The sequence below is a fragment of the Micropterus dolomieu genome, linkage group LG16, assembly GCF_021292245.1.
Source record: "Micropterus dolomieu isolate WLL.071019.BEF.003 ecotype Adirondacks linkage group LG16, ASM2129224v1, whole genome shotgun sequence".
Lineage (NCBI taxonomy): Eukaryota > Metazoa > Chordata > Actinopteri > Centrarchiformes > Centrarchidae > Micropterus > Micropterus dolomieu.
In genome coordinates this window covers 18,020,348-18,025,903 of record NC_060165.1, presented here as the reverse complement: position 1 = coordinate 18,025,903, position 5,556 = coordinate 18,020,348, and the positions used below count along the sequence as shown (strand labels likewise).

Genomic DNA, 5,556 nt, shown 5'->3' with positions numbered 1-5,556 from the left:
TGTGTGTGTGTGTGTGTCTGTGTATACCCTGTTCTTATAATTTCTGAACATGATAAGTTTTACAGGGGACTAAAACTTTGCTTTGAGGATTTATTTTTCTTATTTAGTCTTGATAAAAGAGGAATGTAGCACTGAGTAGGAATGCAGATGTTCCTATGATCTGCTGATATATGAAGCTTTTCTCCAAAAAATTCTGTGAGGTTCTCCTTTGTTATTTTTTCTCCCACTGACGACTTTCCCACCCGCTCCCCATACAGGCTCCAGACAAACACGGGCTCACTCCACTGATCTCTGCCTGTTTCGAGGGTCACCTCTCCTGCGTCAAGGTCCTGCTAGAAAAGGTTGGTACTTTTTTTGAGCATGCTCAAATCATACATCTGAATCTCCGCACAGAAGTGCTTGGTGTCCTTCACCACTCAGTGCCTGTTGATTTGTCAGTGGCTCTATGTGAGCCGTGAGTGCTGATGAGGTAACTCATTGGACAAAAGGCCCTTTAACTCAGTCCTGTGGAGGCTGTGCTGGAATGTTCATTGTACATTGCACAGTATTACTGCTGTTCACTTGTTTTGTGTCTGTTTTTAAGCAGTTTCAGTTTCAGAGGTGCTCAGGCCTTTGCTCCATCTAAATGTCTTCCTCATTCATCCACCCCAGCCTCCCTCAGTTCTTTAGCTCTGGAACTATCTTAAATTTCACCTCAGTCAAAAAGATGCATGTGGGAATGTGCGCACACAGTCACAGCTGTGAGGAGAGAGACAATACTGAGTCAGGCACAGCTGGCATAGGATGTAGAAATGCAGCTGAATAATGAGCATACCATAATGAATGTCCAATCCAACAAACGTCATCCAGCAGAAGAAAACAAGATTTGTGCATCTCCATCACAGTCAAATAGAACGCCTCATTTGTAGGTGGAGGTAGAATGTCAGTGCCTCTTCTTGCATGTCTTACCTGAATGTTTGCACACCAGTCATATACATATAAATGACATATCTTCTGCTCATCTAGGCTGGTGGAGTTCTTTCACCACTGCCCAAATGAGCCAGACTACAGTGGAATTGTGACAACGAATGTCACAGAAATGGGGTCCACAACAGCTACTTTATTATGAAATCCATCCTAATTTTTCCATGTTTTCTGTTTAAATTTTTCAGAATTCTGTGTTTTACATTTGAAGCATTTAAGTTTACTCAGTGTCACTGAATTTGATTTATCATGCAGAGATCCATGTAGAAATATTTAAATGCATGTACAGTTATTTATGGGACATATATGACAAATCACAAATGTATTGCAACAGCAGGGTATTAAAATACTATAATATACTAACAGTACTGTTGCAATACATGTATTGTGAATTGTCCCCTGGTAAATCAGTTGTTGACTATTAACAGTTCTTCCCACGGCTCTTCTATAGGCAAGGTAAGTTTATTTGTATAGCACATTTCAACAACAAGGCAATTCAAAGTGCTTTACATACAATAAAAAAGCAACATAGGGAAATACATTTAAATATAATTAAATAAAATGTGTTAAATAGAAAATAAAAACAAGATAAAACAGGACAATGAAAGTTAGACTGCAATGTAAGATATAAATCTTCTGAATATAATAAAAGGCGGCAGCAGCAAAAAGAAATGTCTTTAGCCTTAATTGTTAAGAACTGACAGTTGCAGCAGTTTCGGGAAGTTTGTTGTAGATATATGGTGCACAAATGAATGCTGCTTCTCCATGTTTAATTTTGACACTGGGGACAGAAAGCAGACCTGTCCCAGACAACCTAAGAGGTCTGAATGGTTCATAACGTAAGAGATCATCAGAAATGTAACTTTAACCCTAAACCATTCAGTTCTTTATAAAAAAACAGTTGCATTTTAAAATCAGTTCTTTTGACAGACAGGAAGCAAGTGTAAAGGACAGCCTTCATATGCTGTTCGAACACACCGCAGCAATAAGGGGGTCTGACGGGGGCTACTCTCACGTGCAGCGTGCCCCTAAATGACACCAAAACATAGCATAGTTTCATTTGGCTTAAGTGCTGTGGAATTTTTTTATAATGCTAACGAAAACCCCATTTTTTGTTGGGTTTTTTTCTTCAAATATATATAAACTGCATCCACATTTTGGCAAATTCCATTATATTCTGCGTTTTACAGTTGATGCCGTTTTTATTATCCAGTTCCATGATTCCATCTGTCTATTCCGCACTGCAGAAAGCATAGGGCATTACGACTTGTCTTTCAGTACCCCGCTTCGGTTTTTTGTCTCTGGTACTCCTCTGTCATTTAACACTTGTATATATGTTTCATTAGCTGACAACTTCCTGATTTAATATTCTTTTTATATCTGTAGCTCATGCTTAAAGGAAGACACGCCTTTTGGTTAAATCTAGTAGCTGCGTGCCATTCCTGCAAGAGAGCGTTAGTTTAGCAATAGGCACGGTCACATAGATGGCTCAAATGCTTTACACTCGAAGTGTGCTGCAAGCCGATGTGTGTATACGAGATGGAGAGATGGGAGGCTGAGGGTAAGTGAGCAGCTGCCTGTTTCCAGCCAGGCTAAATGAGGCAGGGTAAATGAAAGCTCCTCTACAGAGTTGTTTCACGGTGGCATCATCTTGGCTCAACTAAAGTAATGGGAAGAGGGGAGGGGGCATTCACAAGTCACACTACCCATTAGGGAAGTCATTTTTTACACTCTATACAATCACATATGCACCATTCAGGCCGACTTTTCATTCAGTTCAGTTTAAACTGCGCTTTGAAGCAGACGTTTGAAAAGAGGAAATAGTAATGTGTACCATGTATGAAAAACACTAGTGTTTGGTTAAAGAGACACTTACGTGGTACTCCACTGCTTACTTATTCCTGTTGGCATCGGCTGTACTAATCCCCCATTTTCATCAACACAGCCGCACACCCCGGCCCTCGCATCAACAAGCCAGCAGTGTCTTGCAACCATTCGGCCAGCAGCTGGCCAGCAGCTGGCGTCATTGCTGTTGGCTCACAGATAAACCGAAAGAAGCGGCCAAGGCCAACAGGAAGAAAATAGCAGTTTACTACTCAGTAAGTTCTTTCCCATAAAAGTTGCTAACGTAACATTGGGCATGCATGGGCAGGTACATCATTCTGCTTCAACGTCTATTCGACACAAAGCTATTGTTTGGTTTGCAGTAGTTTATTCTGTCATAAGCCTGTATTAACTTGCATTATTATTATGATAAGATGGTTGAATAATTTCTTGGTTGGTACGAATTTTTAGTCACATGCCACCTATGGTACATAACAATGATAGGGTTTAGGTTTAAAATCAACATACTGTCTTTATTGTTGAGTGCAGTCATTTTCCTTTATTTCCCCTGGTACCAGTCACGTAGCCACAACCTCAGTACATCCCCCTGGAAGCCAGAAGCTCTTATTGACCAGAAGACATCTGAAATAGTCCGCTATGCAAGTACCACTACTACATTAGAAGTGAAAGGCCCTTGGGTGGACATTTTTATTTTGCTTTTAAAAGCCATTGTCTAGTATCATGAGACAAAACAGGCAGCATATAGCTCATCTGAACAGGGATTATGGTGCAAAGCGAAGATATGAGCGAACCCACGGGTTTGCTCCTCTCATGGCTCTGTACTCATCTCCACTAAGCACCAACGAGGATTAACACCCAGACGCAGCCAAAAGGTCATCAGTCACAACAGAGACTAGATCTCAATACATCTACCCCTGGCAGCTCTGAAAACTCAGCATGTGTCTTAACATGAGATTAATACGTTGTCCCACAGCCACACCATTGACTGTGCTGCTGCATATCCACTCTGTCTGACAGCACCTGCTGCACCACAGCCACTAACATTGCAGTAGAAAAAGAAGCCCACTGAGAATACTGAATAGTGACTATTAGACTGTCAGACATTCTTGTGTTATCACACAGAATGGCTTGCTTCCCTAGTGCATCATGGGAGCTGACCCCTGACTGAGTGCTGTGTTGTTGTTGGCAATGAATTATAAAAGGCCATTTTAACCCCAATAGGTGACCAAGCCCTGAAGAACGTGGCCGAGAGTGCTGACTATAGCCTGGCAAGTTAATTTTAAGTCAACAATGAAAGGGCACGCACAGGCATACGCACACGAATACTCACGGATCCTTTTCTTCTATGAGGAACTGCGTACATGACCACTGGCTAGGAAGAAGTGTTACAATATTATTTTGTCATGTCATTTCCTGCTGGTTTCCGAATTTTTTTCAGTGATTAATAATTGCGCAGACACAAAAGAAAAGGTGGACATTTCTGACAGTTCAGCAGATGTGGAAGAGTACAACAAAGCCACTTGAAAGCACGTATCACATTTTACTATCGTGAATGTCTGCATTTCTTACCCAATTGTTTTTATGCTTTTGGGCTTTTGAACAGAAGTAAATATCTCTCAATACTGATTGGTGACAGTAGTTTAGATCCTATGTTATTAACATCTGCATAACATGCTTTTAATACAGAGTACAGAGTCTTTAATAACACAATCACATCTGAAAATATTTTCGGCAAATTTATGACTTTATAATCCTAGAATATTCAAGTTTTTCACATATTGATAAATTTACGACATTAATCTCAGTCTGTTTTTTTTTTCTCTGTATATTACCCCCTCCCCCAGCCCCGTAAATCATTTAACCTACATGATACTCCTCATATGCTGTCATAGATACACACTGGTAAACACAAAAACTAGTGGGATAAAAAATTAAATAAATGTTGTTTTTTTTGCCTAGGTCTCTTCCGTACAGTGTCTATTCAGGATATTCTACCCTACCTGGAAAAGGGTTACTAATGATGAGTTAAATAAGATTTCAGACCTAGACAGTATAAAAGACATTTTGTGCTCCTTTTCACACAAAAGCCATATCCACATTTTATTTCGTTTGCACAGGGATTAAAAAAACCTACTTTTATGAATTGAATACTGTAATTGTTCCACCTCCAAATATGGTGGTATACACAAGGCATATAATTGTGTTTGACAGATAAGATACCTGGTTTGGTTCCCAGCATTGTTGGTGAAAGGGCTAGGGTCAAGGTGTAATGTTGTTTCTTGCCATCTAAATTAGACCTGTAGAGTCAGTTACTAGGTATGGTCTTGAACCAGCTGATAATGACTTCCCCAGAGCTGGAGAAGCAAGCAAGTGAGGGGGGGGGGCTTCTTCCTATCCTCCCCTTCAAACCCTGAACTCACTAGAGTGGAAAGTAGTAAGTATGGTTGGTAACCGGGTACCTGATATGAATAACACAGCCGCTATTGGAAAAGTTAAGTGGAACTACAAATACTTTACATGAGAGTGGTATCGTGTAACTCTTGTCAAGAAAGCTAATAAACCGATTTCTCACAATGTTAGACATTTCATTTTAAAGTAAGTACACACTGGTAAACACAAAAACTAGTGGAATAAAAAATTAAATAAATGTTGTTGTTTTTTTTGCCTAGGTCTCTTCCGTACAGTGTCTATTCAGGATATTCTACCCTACCTGGAAAAGGGTTACTAATGATGAGTTAAATAAGATTT

The 5,556-nt window shown here is 40.0% G+C and overlaps 1 long non-coding RNA gene across 1 annotated transcript; it reads left to right on the top strand.

Annotated features, from left to right (window-relative positions):
• Window positions 1–257: 257 nt before the first annotated feature.
• On the top strand, window positions 258–5,517 carry LOC123984957. The gene is made up of 3 exons (XR_006828563.1): window positions 258–341; window positions 2,909–3,062; window positions 3,366–5,517. It is a non-coding gene; the product is annotated as an uncharacterized LOC123984957 (long non-coding RNA).
• Window positions 5,518–5,556: the final 39 nt, after the last annotated feature.